At 43.4% G+C, this 20,884-nt stretch overlaps 1 protein-coding gene across 12 annotated transcripts in view; it reads left to right on the top strand.

Annotated features, from left to right (window-relative positions):
* ENOX1 (ecto-NOX disulfide-thiol exchanger 1) overlaps positions 1 to 20,884 on the top strand; it is a 541,543-nt gene that overhangs the window by 299,698 nt on the left and 220,961 nt on the right. Inside the window, exons 1-2 of one of the 12 annotated variants that reach the window (XM_014608397.3) lie at positions 5,999 to 6,082; positions 9,943 to 10,025. The exons of 10 other annotated variants lie outside the window; for them this stretch is intronic. The gene's annotated coding sequence lies outside the window, so the exon portion shown is untranslated. Of the gene's footprint in view, positions 1 to 5,977; positions 6,083 to 9,942; positions 10,026 to 20,884 lie in introns of those variants that run through there. One more of the 12 variants, XM_006258983.4, reaches the window with a different exon arrangement.

Genomic DNA, 20,884 nt, shown 5'->3' with positions numbered 1-20,884 from the left:
GGGACCAGCAGGCATTGGGGGAGTCCCTGTTCCCCCGAGCACTCCCAGTAGTGACAAGAAATAACGATCACAAGCTGGCAGAGGGTAGATTCAGGCTAGATTTCAAGAGGCGCTACTTCACTGTCAGGGCAGCTAGAATCTGGAACCAACTTCTAAGAGAAGTGGTGCTTGCTTCTACCCTGGGGGTCTTTAAGAGGAGGTTAGACGAACACTTTGCCGGGGTCATTTGACCCAGTACTATTTCCTGCCATGGCAAGGGGTCGGACTTGATGATCTGCTCAGGTCCCTTCTGACCCTACAAACTATTAAACTAATTGTGTTCCAGGTGGGAATCAATCCTCTCCCCGTCTCTGCTCAGCTCCCCATCCTATTCCAGATGCACTCTAGGGACCAGATGTTTTTAAAGCCCTTAGTGAGTGGTGTTCTAGTTATTTCATCAACTACCTCTGTCCAATCTATCAGTACAGTTTTGATGGACGAGGGAAGGCTGTTGGAAACCTCTGAGTTTTACCACCACAGCTTATGGTGAGCCTGGGGCTTCCTGCATTTAGGGTGCAAGGTAAGGGGTAGATCTTCACTTATGGTGGGTGCAGGACATTTCTCCAGGGGATGAATAGATAAAAGATAACTATGTTGAGAGAGAACTGTGGGACAAAGGGATGGAGAATATAGTACATTTTTAAGAGGTTGATGGTACCTGGGTACTCTGATTAAGAATTCATTCAGAGTTGGCTGCTTGAAGCCCCAGGATACAACCCCTCTGTCTGTTTTCCCTTACTTATTGCACAGGTGTTGGCACTAGCTTGGTAAGTACTCTGGCTCCCATGTGCAGAGGTGAAGAGGATATAACAGGAAATGCTGAGAGGCATTTTGTCTGTGCTGGGAAAGAGAGAATATGTGTAGTAGTTTGACCCATGTGAGCAGTAAAAAAAGTCTTGATCTTTAAAACTGTCATTGTCTACAACTCATAATTCTGTGGCAGATCCCACATTAAGAACAGTTTAACTACCTCTGACTTCTCACTGCTGTTGTTTCCTTTGCCAAGCCCCTAGATTCTAACCAGCAGGTCTCTGGTTAACCCTACCTCACTGCTGTTTGTTTCCTACCATGCTGCAGATCTACTGTTAAGTGTTAAGTACAGGAACTTAAAGACATTCTTTTTCTAGCCTATGCCCTTAATAATGAACAGTCACTAGCTCAGTTTCCCCAGGCAGCATTGCTTCTTGTCAGACACATAGACCTCAACACTGTTCCCTTTCACTAAAGTGTTCCAGATTTTGTTAAAAGCATTCACTTAAAGGGACTGCAAGTTTTGTTTTGTTTTGTTTTAATGCATGTACTGAATTCCTGCACCACACACTTGAAAAATGAAACTTGGGTTTGTTTTGGGTTTTGGTTCACATGCTGTTGCATGTTGAGTTTCTAGTGCTCCAGGAAAATAGTGTTTCAAAGTGCTGAGAACTTCTTTATATGTATTCTATTTTATACCCTCACTCTACCTTTTATTTTCCAAATCCTGTATGCTGGGGTGAAGCATTTGTGAATGTATGCTTAGGGAAGAGATCAAGCCTATGGTTTCTGAGATGATCATCTCCATTGAATAAGGATGACACACAGAGGAATAGTACAAGCTTCCCATTATAATCATCAGTGGTCACATCTACACGTGCGCTTCAATGCTCACTAGCCTATTCTATTGCTCATTAAAACATCACATCAAAAACAGTGCTAATATGCTAATGCACAGAATTAGTTTACTGAGCATTAAGCGTCACAAAAGGCTTTTGCTACTGCACATTAGGGCAGCCTGTACATGAGCATGGGGGTGGCATTGATGCGCTGGAATTCCAGCACGTCAGAGCAGACTTGATTAAGTGAGTCTGCTGGAATGTGGCAATTACACGCTGCAGCAGCCTTTTGTGTCTTGTGTATCAGCATCCCTGCACTTAAAAATGGCAGTGGGGGCGCTTGAAAGAAAGCTCATCGAACAAGCTTCAGTTCAAGTGCCCCCGCTTGCCATTTTTAAGCTTGGGGATTCTGATACAGGAGCCGTGGTGGTGCTTTAATTAGAGCAGCTCTTGGAGCCTCTCTAATTAAAGTGCTGCCCCACCCCTGCAGCACATGTAAAAGTGCACAGAGGTACTAAACGTAATGCGCAGTAGCAAAAGGAAATGCAAAACTCTAGAACTCTTGGCTCAGAGATTATATCTTTTATTAGACCAACTAAGAAATCACAAAAAGTATATCTTTTACTACCAAATACTACATCCCAGTAGCAAAAGCACATTCATGAACATGTTTCTCAACTCTGATATGGGGGGACTAGTTGGCATTTTCTGTCCTTCACTGCTCCACTGAGACTACCTATGTGGGTTCCATTTAACATGACTACCATGGTGTTAGCCATTAGATGGTAACAGCATTCACTCCCTACTCTCCGGGGTTGAGTTTCTGACCCAGAGGCAAGTTACTCTATATCCCCTTATATTTCAAATGAGTTAACCAATTCTTATCCTCCAGAATGCTGAGAGAGTAGATGTTGGATAGTTTCAAAGCACTAGTCACAATTCTTTAAATTGAGTTTGGACCTGGCCCTGTTCATTTTACCCAAACTGAATCAACTGGCCTGAAATTTTACCTGTATGACCTTTTTATTCCTGGGAGTTGCATTGTATGCAAGTGAAGGTTACGTTTAGGAAAGGGAAAGTAAACATTTCAAATCTATAGGATGACCCTTAAAAAAAAAGTTAACTACAGTCATTCAAATCAGTGTGGGTATGCAGAAGGCTGGTTAATCCAACCCCAGACTCTTACACTCCCTGGCAGTCGGATCTGCCTGCTGTGCTCTCCAGCCTCCATAGCAACTCTTGGTTCATGCTTGTCAGACCTTGGGTGTTAAATATTATGATAAACTTGGGAAGCTGCCTTTGAAAGAACCCTCATAGGTGCTTTTCCTCCTTGCCACAGTCGCCTGGGCTTGTTGACCCCTCAACCCAGTTGTCTGGGCTTATCTGCCCTTGGCATAGTTATCTAGAGTGTGCCTTCCCCCAAAACAGTGCTTTGAGCTTACACTTTAGGCTCAGTTATATGGGGCATGCCACCCCCTTCAACAGTTTCTCCAGGATATGCTGTCCCTTCTGTACAGTCCTCTGGGCCTCTTCTTGTCTGCATTTTCTCTGCTCACCAGGTTTCTTGTCTTACCACAGCTGTCTCTTGCAGCCCCTGGGCTCAGACGCCCACTAATGACTGCCCTCAGTTCTGTATAGTGCAGCACCCTCAGCTGGATGCTTGGAGTGGTTCTGTAGTGCTACCTCTCTCTGTAGAAGGAACCCAACAGCACCCTCACCAGGGAGCCCCTAGTGCCCTCCACTTGCACCTTACTAGCCACCCCATGCCTTGCAACTGTTCATCAATGCTTCTTTGGATCCTGGGGTTTGCCCTTCCCTAAGGCTTTTCTCTTTCATAGAGTCATAAAATCATAGAAAATTAGGGTTGGAAGGGACCTCAGGAGGTCATGTAGTCCAACCCCTGGCTCTAAGCAGGACCAGCTAGGGCTTTGTCAAGTCAGGCCTAAAAAATCTCCAAGGATGGAGTTTCTACCACCTCTCTAAGTAACCCGTTCCAATGCTTCACCACCTTCCTAGTGAGAGATTTTCCTAATATTCAACCTAAACCTCCCTTGCTGCAACTTGAGACCATTGCTCCTTGTTTTGCCATCTGTCACCACTGAGAACAGTCCAGCTCCATCCTCTTTGGAACAACCCTTCAGGTAGTTGAAGGTTTTTATCAAATCTCTACTCAAGTCTTCTCTTCTGAAGACTAAATAAGCCCAGTTCCCTCAGCCTCTCCTCATAAGTCTTGTGCTCTATGTCACAACCCAAAGTTGTGATTTGTTGTGTGTGTGTGCTTTGACATTGCTAAATTATGTTCCCATTAAAATTACAGTTTCCTTGCATGGTAGAGTTCTCTGCCGCGGGAGAGAACTCTGGTGCAACGGGGGATTTCCCGCCAATTTGCAGCTTCTTTGCATGGTGCATTTCTTTTGCATCTCAGAGATGCACGGTGCAAAGGAGTTCCTGCCATTTGTATTTGGATTTGCGCCACATTATTGGCCGGTTCTAAATGTAGGCATACGTGGCGGCTAGCTATTGGCTTGCTAGCCGTACAAAAGGCTTGGGTAGTTTCCGCCCAAGTCGGAGAGAGAGGAAAACTGGAGAGAAACAGAACTCGCCAGGAGGAGGAGACTTCACGCTGTGTGAAGATCTCTAAGCGATGTGGACCCTTGCGGACCCAACACGCCTTTCTTAAGCAGGCAACAGAGGTCTAAACAGCCTCTAGCCTCTCTCCGTCGCTGAGCGCAATCCTAGACGTATCCCTATCCCATATGCCCAATTTTCGAACCCACGGAGTCTTAACAGCTCCGGGGGACCTGGGAACCGAACAAAGCCCACGGAGATTCAGCTACTCCGTGAGGAAAGAATTGCCGAACCCGCGGAGCCTAAACCATTCCGGGGACAAAGAACCGAGTTTGTCAGAGTCCTCCAACGAGGTCTCAAGCGGAGCTGCACCTGGAAGACTGTCCAGCCTACACCGCAACCATCTTGGGTGTAAGTAAATAATCTTTTCAATCAACCACTACGCCTCCGTGCCTAATTCTAGCTCACACGTACCTAACCGCCCCGCGGTTTTCCCCGACCCTGCGTGCCTGGGCTGCTGGCCACAGCCCGCGTGTACAAAGACGGGCCTGGCTCGTCCCCGGCCCGCACACTCTAGTCCCCTAACTATTTTCATTGCCCTCCACTGGACTCTCTGCAACTTGTCCACATCCTTTCTGTAGTGAGGGGGCCCAAAGGTGGTTTCAGTACTCCAGATGTGGCCTCACCAGTGCTGAATAGAATGGAATAATTACTTCCCTCAGTCTGCTGGCAACTCTCCTACTAATGCAACCCAGTATGCTGTTAGGTTTCTTGGCAACAATGGCACACTGTTGACTCATATCCAGCTTATTGTCCACCATAACCCCCAAGTCCTTTTATGCAGATCTGCTGCTTAGCCAATTGGTCCTGAGCCTGCACCAGTGCATGGGATTGTTCTGTCCTAAGTGCAGGACTTTGCACTTGTCTTTGTTGAACCTCATGAGATTGCTTTTGGCCTAATCCTCCAATTTGTCTTGGTTCTCACCCACTCTGTGTGGTTTGCCTTTCCCAGATGCTTTCCCAACTTGCACCAGTACCTTAGAGTTTCTTGCTTGTTGACTAGTGCCAGCTCACCAGTCCCATTCCCTTCTGGGATGCTCACAAGATCCCTCTCACTCTTAGGGACTCCTTCTCCAAGCTGCAAGGGCAGCACTGCAGCAGCTTTTGGGGAGATCCTCTCTTTTCTGCATCCCAAGCTTGAATGCCCCCCCTCAAGTACAGGAGCCAGGCTTAATGGCTAAGTACAGACTGTCAAAAAGCTGTAGGATGAATTATGTCAATCTTTGCAGGTTAGTCTAAGCTGTGTAGGTTGAACTGATAAGGAAGTAAACAGATATTCACTTCTGATTCTGAAAATGCAGCCACATGTCTGCAGTGGCCCAAGCCAGAGGCCAGGGGCTGCTAGCACATGCCTCCCTGCCTCAGCTGGAGCAGACAGGTTGCACCAGGTCTAGCCCACCTACAGAGGAGGGGTTTTCAGGGGTGGTGCAAAGTATTCTGGGATGCTGGGTGACTGTGAGTTAATTTCAATCTGGGGGGATCTGGGATAGAAGTTCAATAAAATGATTTAACCTAAATCAGTTAAGTCTGATACTGCATCCTTCCAGGTTTATCATAAACTGGTTTTGGCCATTTCGAAAGTGGTTTATGTGCACTATACTTCTGTTGTGTTACAGATTTAAACCAGTTTCCAATCACTTGTACAAGGTTGTGTGTAATTTCTGTCCCTAGCCATAGAGCCCTGGGTTCCACCTACTTCTGGTCACATGACCCTAGATCTCTTAACTGAGCCTAAGGGTTTCTTCTTAGATCCTCAGCTCTGCCACAGCCACTACTTAAATATCTGCCTGGAATTCAGCTCCCTATCCTATTCCTGCTTGTTCCAGGTAAGTGGTTTGCAGCTTGTTATTGTCTTGCAGCTATGACTCCTAACTCCCTTCTGCTGCCTGTCTCTTTGCAGCTAGCACCAATTCAGTTGCCAACAGTCTTGCAGCCAGATAATGCTGCCTTCACCCTCTCTTAAATCAGTAGGGGCTACAAGTCCCCTGTTATACGATATTAGTTTATACATTACGAGTCCATCTGATGTCAACAGATGTTAATGGAAAGGAAATTTCTCTCTGTTTTATTCTAACACACATGTACTCTCACTTCCCCTTTAATTTCTAGCCCCTTCCTAACTGTTCTATTCCTTGATATTATTAGGAGTGTCTTTAGATTAAATGTTCCTAACAATGAAAGCTAAACCAGTGCCAACAGTTAGTGTTCATTTTGTCTGAATGAATAATCTAGAATGGCATGTAACGTTTCATTCCAAATTTTAGCTCTGCAAGACCAAGAACCTAACTGCAACTTTAGTGGCAGTCCCCCAAGTAATAATAATGAAACCAAAATATAGTTTCCAGCACTGAACTGTCATGATACAGTGAACTTTCCATGATACCAATGTACTTTTCTGTATCTAAACATGATTTCTCTCTTTGACTGCAACTTTTGTGTTTCAATACATTTGTTCCTTTCTTAATTATTTATGCTATAGCTAAAATAAATTGAATAGAATGCAGTTAAATGCAATGCATAGTGATCCATGACAAAAATGTCTGAAAGTATATTTTTGCATATTTTTGGAAGACAAAAGGGGAGATAGTTTTGAACTCTTGAAATCTTTGTAACTGCCCCATTAATGTTTAATTGCCATTGGCAGCCAAGAAATGCCTTTTCATATTAGCTAGACAGTGTTCTTGGGGGGATATGCATAGGTGGCAGAAAGTGATAAAGCTGGTGAAACTGCACCTCTGGGAATGCATAACAGGATCATTTCTGTGATATGCAAATCATGCTGCCAAGTTGCTGTATAAACAATTCATGGGAGAAGTAGTGAGAGGTAGTTAAATCATTGGATCAAATCTCAAAGATAAAATTCATCATGGGGAATGGGATTGCATTTAAAGAGAGTGGTTTTGCTTTTCATGTTAAAAAAAAATTAAATTTAGTTCTATGCCCAAAGCATTTAATTGTATTAAAGAGTATATAACAGATAATTTATCACAACTGTAACAGCTTAGATTAAAAGAAAGCCAATGAATTTGCCCTATAAGGGCAAAATTTGCCCTATAAAAGGCAAAATCTGCCCTTAGACAGATATTTACTAGTCTAAACAAGATTTTTTTGCTTGGTTAATATTGTCTAGCAAATCAGACTTTATGAAGGAAAAGATTTCTTCATAAATGTTAATCTAGTTACTTTTTACCCCAGAGACTGGGGTAAAAAGTTCCTTAGAAATGTACCAGGCAGTCATACAAACAAGTTTGTAAAAAGAGTGATACAAAAAGAGGAGATTCTTAATTAAATTTTCTTTAACTAGCATCATTAGCTTTACTTCCAGAAAGTTATTGTTGTATCTCAGCTAGCCAGTGGAACATGTCAGGACCTTGCAAACAGTGTTTTGTTGCAGGAGAAGTAATTGACAATGTGTTTATTTTACATTTTTTATATATATGTAATTCCTTAAACAGTTACAGGCAGCGCACTCCTTTAAAGATCTCAGCCAAAATACCACTGCCTTGTTCCCATGGAGTAACTGTGCCCTGAGAATTAAGTCTATGTGAAGAGATTAAAGACAGTGTTAACTTCTTTTAGCAGGTTGTTATAGCTGTCCCAAAGAAACTGTATTAGAGAAAGCCAACAATACTAGGTTTCTATCAAGACTGACAGCTTGCTTGTACACTCAAGAAAATGCTCACAAAACTCTGAATAATAGTACTATCTGGTGACTGTGGCTAGGTCACTTATTAGTTGGGCATAAATGATACTCTTGGCAATGTGTAAGATGCAAATAGAGTCTCTGCTCTGAAGGTCTTATAATCTAAAAGATAGGCATAGATATGGCAAACACAATGAAGGCTTCTGCAAAAATTAGTATCTTGAATGATTGTCACCTAAGAGTAATACATTGAATATCATCATGCCAAAGAGAAAAGGCACATCTCTAGTTCTGTCTCCTGAGCAGAAATGTCATAAAAGTTTATTGAAGTTTTTAAAAAAAAATACCAGAGAGACTTTTTCATTGTTTTTTATTGCTCACATTCATGAACCCACACTTTTTAAATAACATACTAAAATATTTTACTTCACTTCTGTTATGCATGACTAAGAAATAAGTGTAGATTGAATGCATGTATTGAAACATACACAAATGCATGTATTGAGATACAATCTTTAAATTGCAGCTAACCAAGTGTGAATTTCATCGGAAGCCCCTTTAAAGGAATCTTGCATTGTCCCTCCCTTCCCTCTCACGTACCTTGAAAAATTATGATAAGTGCCTTTTTTGGTTTGACGTGGTTTTCATTGAAAACTGAATTCACACAACATAATCCATTGCAGTCTACTTTGTGTGTGTAGATTGAGGTCCTATTGTGTTGAGCATGATACATAAATGCAATGCAATCTAATTAGTCAAGGCTGAGAAAGAATGGGAAGTAGCATTAGCCCATTTTACAGATAGGTTACAGAGGCATAAATGTCTTGCCTGTGGTTCCTCAGGAATTTATGACAGATCAAGGAGATGTGGGTTCAATATCTATCTCTCAGTCGAGTGTCTTAACCCAGTACTGCCCATGCATTTCCTAAAGAAGAAGAATTGGGAGTCCATTACAGGCAGAATAGAGTTTAGTTAGCATGAAAGCGGGCAGCTAGTCTTTCTCAATCCATGAAATGTTAACAGGCAATTAAAAGAATAATACATGTGGATGATCCTACTACTGTACTTGCTGCTGCTCTGGCTTTCAGACCAGAAGGCACCATTAGATCCTGGAGGCTGACCTTCTATATATCACAGGCCATTGAGTTTCACCCAGACACTGCTACATTAAGCCCAGATATTTTAGTTAAGCTAAAGCCTTGCAGTCTACATATTGCATATTTAGATGACCAGCTAGTGCAATGTTGGATATACATAAGTAATAATAATCCATCCTTCTACCAATCTAATCTCACCCTGTATGAGAAGAATAAAGTGCAAATGGGTGTGGGTCTGGTTGAATGCATGAGTTATGCTCCTTGATATCAAAGCCCTGTCTCAGAATAATCCTCTGCTGCGTTATGTATGGAGGTCAAGCAGAGCAAGCCGTGTGAATATAACCGCACTTCACAGTTTCCTTCCACATTATACCATTTATGCCACATGCATATTCATAGACTGAAGTAAGAATTTGGTCTCAGGAGAACACTGGTAAAGAAGTTTGTTAGATGACAATTCAAATAAAAAAGTGAAAAGCTACGAGTTACCATATTCATAGCTGCAGGCCAAATTCTTTATTCATAATGTTGCAGTGGCATTATTAACATCATGTTTGTTTAAAGAGTAACGAATATACTGCTTATGACCTTCTAATACACGTGTTAAGCAGCATGCTACTGGTTTACACTGGTTACTTTCTGTTTTATGTTTTCTGGCAGGAAGATTTCCCTTGATTTTTATTGCAGTAACAAATGCTATTTATGAATAGTGGTAACTAATTCACCAAAGTTTCACCCTGCTACTTCAAGGCTGGTTGCTCACACTTTATGATGAAAGGTTCTGCAAATCTTTTTGGCTTCGCTGTTGATTCTGGGTTGTTTTTGATTGTATTTTGAAGACTGGAAATATTGTATTTATAGTAAATAAATCATTCTCGTTATTGCTGGTGTTATTACAAAACATTTATATAGTGCAGTAAATTTACACTGTACTTTACCAACACAGATAAAGATGTTTCTTGCCCAGAAGAGCTTATAATTCAAATAAGACAAGACAAACACACGAGACTGCGCTTCAGGAGAAGGAGGGTAAAAAGATTATTAACAGTGGGGAAAGGGAAGGAGGGGTTCATTGTGGAGAATGGGGTTGTAGCTGATACCATTTTTAATAATTTTATATTGTAGTTGCCTTCTGTAGGTTTCAAATGAACCTGGGGGTACCATTGCATCAGGTGCCTACAAAAATATTGTGAGCGACAATCCTCATCCCAGAGAGTTTATAACAGCGGGGGCCAATCTTTGAGTTGTGCCATAAAGTGGCCTAGTAGCCTCCCTGAGTAACACTCTGATCCCCTTCACCTGCCTGATTTGTTGCTCTGCTTGTTGCTTCCTTCCCTTTGGTCCCTGCCCAATCTGCTGCTCTTTTTTTCTGCTTCCTGTCCTGTGCACAGAGCCTATTCTGCTTTCTGTGTTTTGCCCTATTTCCCCCTATGCCGTCTGTCCTCTCCCTAATGTGCTGTATGCCACACAGAAGTTGCTCGTGCCACTTATAGCACATGTACTGCAGGTTGGCCACCCCTGGTTTACAGTATGGCCAATTCTTATACTTTCCGTAGCAAAGAGAAGGTGGGGTTTTGACTGGTGCTGGAGCTAGTTTCTCCGTGACATGACACACATGGACCCACTTAGAAATTTTACTTTTGACTGGGGGAAAACAACTTTGATTCATTGCTGGAGCTGTTTGCCCATCTCTCAGGGGAAAGCAGTCACTTAAGGCTGCTCAGGAAGTAGGTTGGACCCTCTCTACCTCCTCCTGGCAACCTGATACCATCCTTGAAGCAGGAGATTGAAGCAGGCTGGCAGTTCAGGGTGACACTGTTCTCTCCTCTCTTCCTGTTAGGCTTACAGTTTACTTTATCTCCCCTTGAGATGCAGCCTGGGAAGGGAGAAAGGAAGAAGGGCCTATGATCTTTTCCCCTGACTGGGAGGGAGGAGAAGGTAACTTTTCCTGTTATAGTTGGGAGATGCAGTTGTTGGATCAAGCAGTTGTTGGATCAAGACACGCAGGGAGAGCAGGAGTGATGTTGGAGGGGCAGACCTTCTGGGAGCCTAAGAGGTGTTTTGGAACCTGGGGGTTAGAACTGCTGTTCTGGGTCAGATCTGGAAAGCAGAACTGCTGGGGTCGGGGGCAAAACTATTTTGAGGACTGAGAGAACAGGGTTGCTTGTTTGGAGAGATGAATAAATTGCTTGGAGAGGAACAGGCATATATGGCAGTGAGAGCTCATGCAGTACCAAAGGGGCAGGGTTAGCTTTCCCAGTAAATTTGGCTGAGTGAGCTATGTCAGTCCTTTCTCTCTGTCTCTCCGCACATGCAAAGAGGATGGACACAAAAACATCAGAAGATATCCAAAAATCTTCTTTGACTATATATTTCAGGGGTCTGAATCTTGATTTTTGGTCTCTTAAGCTTGCCTATGCCGAGTTTATAATCCAAGTGGACTAGACAGATCCAAGGAGTGAGAGAGGAAAGAGTCTCAGAGAAGTGGAGTAATGATTAGTGGCAGGATGTGATTTGACTCATCCTTATCTAGTGCACTATGTACTGGACCACATTATTTCCCAGTTGTAAGGAAACATTTGAATGAAGGAAGTTGGACTGGTAGATTCAGCCAAGGAAAGTAGTGTAAGAGGAAGCATGAAGTGAAGAGTAACAGACAAAAGAAAAGTTTAAAGGTAAATCAGGGGAGGGCGTATAGGAGATATGCAGAAAGGGTAAAAATGTAGGAGCGTGTGAAACAAGGGAGATAGTTGGGGGAGATTATCTGGAGTCCTAAGAAGTGAGGCAAGGATCCTGAATGAGATATGATAAAAAGATAAAAAGCAGTTGTTGGATTCAGAGTGAATAAGAGATTGAGAAGTTTTTTTTTATTATTATTATTTTTAGGCAATGTTATCAAGAGAAATCTTAGCTTAAAAATATCTTCCAGAATCTCTCTCAACAAACAGCATACAGAGAATAAGTGATGTCATATGAAGTTGTGATTGATATGACTCTATGATGGTTGCTTTACTCAGTGAAGTACTCAGGCACACATGAGTAATGCGAATCATTCCAGCTAGGAACCAGGAAACCTTTCTGTCATGTGACACCATCACATATTCTGTGTATGGTCCATTTTGTAGGGGAAAGAAGAATTTTATAAAATGCAAAATGACTTGATTGGCATGGTTTCTCATACATATCTGTCTGCTAAACCAGGCTGTTTTAAATCCAAGACTTCAGTTATCCAGGACTCAGAAGCAGAAAGCAATGTTCATGAATACACTTTAGAAACTTATAAAAATTACTTAACATAGCTTTTCTATTTATAATGTTGCTATGTGAGGTTCAGCTATCTCTTCATCTTCCAAGGCTAGGAGCAAGCACTGTGTTGGAAGGCCAGTTGGAAAACTAGAATCCCTCTTTTTTCAGTGATGATAAAGCTCCTACTGGGTTGTGAGATAATGCACCATATATCAGTCATAGGTAGAGGATGGACTACATTAGTTTTATCATAGGGGGATACGGAAGGAATTTCATATTGTGGTAGAATAGCAAGGTAGGACTTTTTTTTTTAATGGGCATCTTTAGCTATCTGGACTAGCTTAGGAAAAATAGATTAATAGACACAGTATTGTAGGGAAGGCAAAGGTATGTGATAAATGCAGTTATTACATTGGTATTGCTATAGCTGTGGATAGAAAAGAAGATGGGTCTAGAAAGTGTGCATAAAAATCTGTGGCATCAGTGAGGACTCTGAATTCAGCTCTTCAACATAATATATTCAGTCTTCCAAAGGAATCTTGTACATTAAGCTAAACCAGGAGTTGGCAACATTGGCCCATGGACCAGATGCAGCCCATGAAGAGGTTTAATTTATCTTGCAAGGCTAGGGACAAAAATTACACATAAACTGGTTTAAGTGATCAGAAATGGGTTTAAACCTGTGACAGGTCAGAAGTTCAATGCACATAAACCAGTTTCAAAATCCCCTGTCCTGCCAGCACAGACCCAAACTGGGGTCTGCCTGGCCAGGGCAGAGCAGCCCCTGTCATGGTCCTCCCTCTCCCCCCAGCCCTTTCCACTGCAGCGGGGGTGTGGCTGGGTGCTGGCATAGATCCCTGAGGCGAAGGCCATGTCCCCCCTTGCTGCCGGCTGTGATGGTGGTACAGGGGAGAGAAGGGGGGAATTAAACCTTCCTTTGTCCCCCGTTCACTTGAGGCTACTGCCGGGGGCCATGCTTTGCTTCAGGAGGCCATGGCAGGCTGGCTTCTGGCCACGTCTCTGCTCCTGCTGCTGCTGGGGGTGGGGGAGGGGAGAGGGTTGATATGCCCTGGCCAGGCAGACCCTGGCTTGGGTCCCCGCCAGTGGGGCAGGAGAGGTAGGGGGGAATTAAACCCCCTTCCATCTCCCCATTTGCTTCAGGCTGCTGCCGGGGCTGGCCACGCCCCCCATTGCTTGAGCGGTCAGGGGGGAAATGCCTGGCAGGGGCTACTTTCCACTCCCCTTCCGGGTACACCCCAACTGGGAACCATGCAGGCCAGGGTGGGGGTTTAAACCCCTTCCCAGTCATACTCAGTCTGCTGGGGCCTGGCCTCACCCCCTCTCCCCAGCTCAGCTTCCCTCCCACCCCGGGCTCACTTTAGTGTCCCCCAGCTTCTAGCCTGAGCCACTGCAAGCATGTGCCTGCATTTCAGGAATCAAAAATGAGTGTCTATTCACTTGCTTGCCAGTTCAATCTATGGGGGTTAGACTAACCTGCAAGAATTGAATTGATTCTGGCTCAGGCTTTTTGAATGTCTGTACTTAGCCCATAGGTCTGATCTGACAAAGGGCGTAGAGCTGCACCAAGCTGCCTATATCTCCTCAACAGTGCTCCCCTTCACTATGGAGCCTGCTGCTTCACTGCACCTGTGCTTACCCTCTCTGCAGAGATGGGCATCAGTAGTGAATGTAAGCACAAGCAGCTGGCCACTCTGCAGGAGAGAGATTTGCAGCATGCAGCAGGAGCCAGGTTGTGGTGAGCAGCCTGCATTGGGAAAGGGTGGCCAACCCCTGGCCTACATTATCCTGTACTGTAGAAAACCTTGTGGAAGGAGGCCCTGGGCAGATCTCTCTGTGAGGTTTCCTTCAAAGAGAACACCTTCCTCACCATCTCTGGTTAATAAAATGTATCTCCTCCCACATTGATAAGTCTCCAAGGGTCTCCCTGCAACCCTGTGAGATTCCTTGTCTTAAATTGCCTGTACTTTTGCCCACAGCAATGGAGTTGTGTTATCAGGGCTTCTCCTTAGGCATCCTTGTCCCTTGGGTGCACCCCTTCCTCTTGCAGGGTCTGAAGCAAAGATGATACAATTTTAGCCTGCATTATGTTTTGAGTAATTTCTCTGAGGTTAGAGGAGGGGGTGGTATCTATGAGTGGCCTGGCAAGTCTCGGCTTCTAATGGACTGCAAGTTGATGCCCAGAGGTGGGAGAAAGAAACCTCAGTGATATCTGAACACCCTTGCTAGATAAAAATGGAGATATGGACATGGAAACTTCACTCTTGACATCTATCTAGGGAGTTTGAATTGGTCCAGTAGCATTCAATAAGACTGGCTGATCTAACAGACCTTTTCCATTTATTTTCTATAGTTCTTTACTACAGAGAGAATTTAAGTTTCTCCTGAATATTTTCTCATTTATTTTCTGAACAAGGAGAGAGGGGGAAAAAAAGACCAAAAGGGAACATTGACATAACAAAGAACTTTTCCCTAATGTGTCTATTGTATAGTAGCTGCTGCTCCGACACAATATCGCCACCTTCATTAATATATTTTATTTCCATGCTGTACATTGGGTTTTTTATGTGCTTCCTCTATTGTTTGAAACACGTCTTAGGGAAATGTTGTGTTATTAAAGGATTTTGAAGGCCTTGGATAAAAATCAGCATTATATTGAGCTTTTAAATATATATATTATTATAAGCAGATCTGAAGACTTTGGAATTATCAGTATATTGTTACACTGGAATTCTTAAAATGCTGCTATTTGATGAAATAGTGTAATTTATTCAGGAAGCATTCTTCTTATGAAATGGAAAGCAAGTCATCACAGTTTAAAATCGGCTCCTAGACAAAGTGAAAAACACAGACATAATCATCGATTGACAATGGCATTTTGTATTTGAGCAATAATCAAATCTGCTTTTAGCAGGGATGGACAGCATTGCTTGTCTGGAAATTTGCTTTTTTCCAGATGACTTTAGCATTGCCTATGCTTTTTCCCCCCCCCTCTTATTTTATCACTATGCAGGACTTCTATAATGCTTTGCTTAATGTGTCTCCAGATTCTGTTATTTATAGACTTCAGCAAATTCAGGCTGCAGCTGCTAGAATTCTCACAAAAGAACAATCACATTTGTAACCTCTTAAGACCTTACATTGGTTGCCAGTGAAGTTCTGGATTTTGGTATAAAATATTACTGGATGACCTTTAAAACAGCATCTCAAAAGAACACCTGTTTATTTTACAGACCTTTGTTTTATTCTTACACTCCTGAAATCTTCCTGTTTCTGACTAAAATGTTTTCTGAAGTAAATCTCCCCATTGTGTGTTCCACATACCATCTTCAAAAATGAACAGGAGAGAGGATTTAGTAACACAGCATCTTGAATGCGGAGTTCTTCCAGAAGATACATTTTGTGCAAATTGGCTTTATATTAGATTTAAGAGTAAACTGAAAGTATATTGTGACTTTTTCCCCCCTGACTTCTTTTAGGCCCATTGATACAGTTATGATTTGTTGTTTGACTACAATGCAATGAATAAAGGGTTGTGTGTGTGTGCATATGCAAAAAATCATACACAAACACATTCATGCAGTGTTCAGTATGATACAAAGTGAAACACTATACAACAATACTTTCTATTTTATAAATTTATAAAATGACATCATAGTTTTTCAATGACAGAGTTCAGAGTGAGTAACGGTATCATAGTTCATCCCAAATGACTGAAAATCAGAAGACTAATTTCATTTGTACCATTTTGATTCCATATATATATAGTACAGAACACATTGAATATGTTAGTTCTCCTTTCCCTGGTTTGTCCAAAAGTTCCTTGTATTCTCAGACACCTGCCACCTTCCATAACAGATGCTGTTAGACTGATGAACTCAACCTGCAAATAATTCAGTCCTTATTGACTTAGTTTGAAGACTGGATTTTACACAAAATGCAATTTGCTTAACCCAATACTTCTGTAAGATCCAGATTTTCAAGGGTTCAGCACCCACAAGTAGGGGCTAATTTTTTTTTAAAGGATTTGGGACCTATTTTGGTGTTTATGGCCTTATTTTCAAAAATTGCTTTGGTCACTCATGTCACAACCCAAAGTTGTGATTTTTTGTTTGTGTGTGCTTCGGCACTGCTAAATTATTTTCCCGCTAAATTGCAGCTTCTTTGCACGGTGGAGTTTTCTGCTGCAGAAGAGAACCCCGGTGCAATGGAGAATTTCCCGCCAATTTGAAGCTTTCTTTGCATGGTGCATTTCTTTTGCATCTAAGAAATGCACGGTGCAAGGAGTTCCCGCCATTTGTATGAGAATTCGTGCCACATTATTGGCCGATTCTAATATATGCACACGTGACGGCTAGCAATTGGCTTGCTAGCCGTATAAAGAGCTTGGGTGGTTTCCATTCAAGTTGGAGAGAGAGAAATTGGAGTTCGAGAGGGAGAGCGTGAAGATCTCTAAGCGGTGCGGATCCTCACGGACCCAACGCATTTCTTAAAAGGCAATAGAGGCCTGACCGAACCCACGGAGCTTCAACAACTCCGTGGGAAAGAATGAATACCAGCCTCTAGCCTCTCCCCATCGCCGATAAATTCCTAGACGTATCCCTTCCTGTACGAGAAACTACCGAACCCACGGAGCTTCAACAACTCCGGGGAAAAGAACGAACTTGTCGTAGTCCTCTAACGAGGATTTAAGTGGAGCTGAACCTGGAAAACTGTCCAGCCTACACCACGACCACCTTTGGTGTAAGTAAACAATCTTTAAATCGACCACTACGCGTCCGTAACTAATTCTAGCTCGCCCCCGGTCTTCTCCGACCCCATGTGCCCGGGCTGCTGGCCACAGCCCGTGTGTGCAAAGACGGGCCCGGATTGCTCCCGGCCCGCACAACTCATTTTGGTATTTTATATATTCAAGCTCTGAAGGAAAGCAGTGAGCATTTGTTGGCAAATTGTCCCAGAAAAATATTTTTCACTTGTAGCCTCTTCAGACTTTTGTATTTCAGAACCAGGACATTTTTTTCCCATCTCAAAACATGAAAAAATATAGAAAACCCTTTAACTCGTGATGCTGCCCTCACAAAAGTTTGAGCAGAGGCCATGTGTGAGATGTGTCTTTTGTACATATGAAAGACAAGGGGAAAGGGAGAGAGAAAAATTACTATCATGTTGTTCGTTGAGGTTGCAGTTTCTCTTTCTCAAAGTTCCCTCTTCCAAAACTGGCCAAATAGATACATTTTATGTGTGGTGAAAGGTGTCACCAGCTACCTTTTCTTTTGAGGCCAGTCCTGCAGCCCTACAACTGCAAATAAATCACTACTGTAGAGGTAGCTCAATAGCTCAATATACTTAGGATCTCAAGAACAACTGGATCATGTCTGTAAACAGCCGGTATTTTTGCCACGTTAGGGAAAACAGTGACCAATCTAGCATCCGCTATTATGTCAAAATCTTTGGACAGGAACTAGCAGTTCTAGGACTTTGGGGAGCTGGAAAATTTACCTGGATGTAGTGGCTCCTGGAAGATCACGCCTTAATAAGGATTTCGTCATTCTGTCTGTCTTCAGTGTCTCGGGTTGTTAGAATTAGCCCCAGTGATGCTTATCATTGGAAAGCAAGTTTCAAAAGGTTTCTGATTTCAACCTTTTCCTTTCGTAATATTGTGATCATCAAAATTACAGGGAAGTGAAGTGACTTATCCAAGGTCACTCTGCAGCTCAATGGCAGAGTTGGGGATACAGCTTTCCCCCTAGACTCCCAGCCTCGATCCTTCTTAAGTAGCTACAACATTTCACTGACCAGTGACCTGTGGGTTCTGCTAACCTCCTTAGCAGTAGGGAGTTTAATCTGCTGTGTTGCATCATAATTCAATTGTCTGTGGTGTTATGGATATCTAAAGGGTAGGATTTTAATTTAGCAATCAGCCCTGTTATTGAATTAGTTTTATGTTGTGTTAATCTCTTTGTCTCATGGCATTCATTGCCTGTGATAATTGATGCACAATATATAACCAAGTTCTGTATTCATTTAGGTAACTGCATTTAATTGCCTGGTATAAAATATGTGTACTAAGTACAATCTGCTATGACTGAGAAATGCTCATTCATATGGACTTGAGGGCGCTTCATCTTCCTGACAGCCTGTCGGAGGAAAGTCTGAATGCCTACCACAATCTACCATCTGACAACTGGTATTTTCTGCGCGACTAGAAAATGGAAACTTGAAAGAACTAGTTTCTGACTCTCCTGTTTGGAGTGCTGTTAACTGCATTTGACATTAAACATGTGTTAATCAAAAACCTCCTAACAAAAATGTACTAAAGAAAGGAAAAGATGTTCTCCATGTTTCTTCTCTGTATTTTAATAACAGCCAGACAACCCATACAGCTGAGTAAAATTACCTACATACTTGAGTGTCTACATACCCAGACTCTTTATTTATATACCTGCTTATTACTAATACTTAATGGGACTCTCATGGGCTGCCAGATCTGCAGCTAGCATGTAAACCTATATAGGTCCATTGGAAGGGAGTGGAACAATGCCATTTTAAACTGGCATTGTACATTGAGGTCCTGGCTTTGCATAAGCTTAAATAAATGTCATTACCTATCTTACCAGGAACACCTTTTATAACAAAAAGAAAAAAGAAATAGCAGTACACTTAAAGACAAATGTACTTTTAATCACCTCTTAACTGTTTGCCTGTCCCACAGCCTGTGAATGGTGAAAACAAGTAGTCTGCTTTGCTTGCAATTCTACTTCATCTCTCTTTCTGGCACTCATGCAAAGCACAGTTCTGGGTTGCAAAAATTACAGAGAAGTATTTAAATCTACTCAAAGCTGCTTTCATTAAAAATATTAATATAACCTTTCCTATTAAGATTTTCAAAACATCTGACAAAATCTCATTGAGCCTAACCGCAGAGTTGAGTGTCTCCTTAAGATGATTTTAAGCAATATAATTTTCCACCATGTTTGTTTAATCTATGACATTTTCTCATGTCAAAAATATGTATTGACAACCAGTCAAACTAAGAATAAGAAAGATCGATTTCTTCTATTGTAACAGCACTGCCTACGAGGGGTGCACCAATAGAGATTTTTGGGACCTATACCAATAGCCAATTTTTAAGGCGGTATATCGGCTGATACCAATCTGATTTCCAATACCCAGCCTGGCAGAGTGAAGAGCTGCCTCTAGCTGGTAAGTCTGGTGTGGTGGAAAGGGAGGAGGGAGGGAAGGGACTGCAGGGGTGGGGGGGGCAGATCAAGGCCTCTGCGGTGAGGGAGGGCATGGGGCTGGGGCAAGCGCTAGCCACGGTGGGGCAGACATGGCATGGAGCTGCCAGGGGGGGGCATGGCTTCTGCCAGCGTGCGCTGCTCGGCCCAGAACCATTGGTCTAGCGCTTGCCCGCTCATCTGGCAGCTCCTGCCACTCATCCAGGAGGTCAGGGGGAGGTGGTGTGCCCCCAGATCTGCACAGGGTGGGTTAGGGCTGGGATGCACCAAGTTGTTCCTGGTGGAACAGGGCTGCACTGGGAAGGGGCTGTTGGGGGGGGCGGGGGGGAGGTGTACTGCAGCCACAAATTCACTGTAGCCCTTTCCCAGTGCAGCCACACCTTGCCAGGAACAGCTTGGCACAGCCCCAGCCCGCACCACGGAGATCTGGGGGCGCACACCCTCCACCTCCCGGACGAGCGGTGTGAGCAGTGGCAGGAGCCGCCGCACAAGCAAGCAAGTGCTGGATGAGCCACTGGACCAGCGGTTCCTGGACAAGCGCTGCACAGCGGTGGGAGCTGCCACCCTTGGATGGGTCGCAGCACCGTGCCACACCGACCCTGCCCTGACTGGGCAGCACTTTCCTCAGCCCCAGCCCCACACCTCCGTCATCGCGGGGGCCTTAATCTGCCCCCCAGTCCCTTCCCTCCCCCCTCCCCTTTCACCACACCAGACTTACCAGCTGGAGGCAGCTCTCCAAGATGCGGGGCTGTGCTCCTCGCCACCTGTGCTGTGCTGTAGCTGCATGCATGCACGGGCCATTTATCAGCCAAATTATTGGCCTGATATGGCCAATTTCCAATATAGTAAATTTTCTTTATATCAGTGCCGATCCAGTATTGGACCGATGTATCGGTGCACCTCTACTGCTTACTGTGCTGTAGCTACAGCCTTGATAATGCTACCATTGTACAGTATATCACTTTTGGAAGGAATTTGCATCTTGAGGATCAGAGTTTTCCTTAAGGTTTGTTACTATTGAACTCAAACTAGAATCTGCTATTTTCCCTAGTCCTAGTTCTGTGTTTCTCTTTTGCAGCTGTCACCAGTTTTATGTGCATTATTCTGCAGAATGTTCAGTGAGCATCATAGGTGCACGTGTTTGTTATTCAGCTCTGTTTCACTGACAAAATAGCCTGCAGCAACTCTTAGTTAGAAAGGACCAGTTCTCCTTCAGGCTTTGGCTCACCTTGAGCTGCTTGTGACTTTCTCCTGTTCAGCTTGCCCTGCAGCCTCTTCCCTCTAATGGTCTGCAGTCCTCCTAGCCAGAAAGAAAGCAAAACAGACCAAAGACACCTGGGAACATCAGTGAACATTTTAAAAACAGGATTTCCACATCATTATGAA

The sequence above is a fragment of the Alligator mississippiensis genome, chromosome 1, assembly GCF_030867095.1.
Source record: "Alligator mississippiensis isolate rAllMis1 chromosome 1, rAllMis1, whole genome shotgun sequence".
Classification (NCBI taxonomy): domain Eukaryota; kingdom Metazoa; phylum Chordata; order Crocodylia; family Alligatoridae; genus Alligator; species Alligator mississippiensis.
The sequence above is the reverse complement of the archived record's forward strand: the minus strand, read 5'-3'. Positions and strand labels throughout refer to the sequence as shown.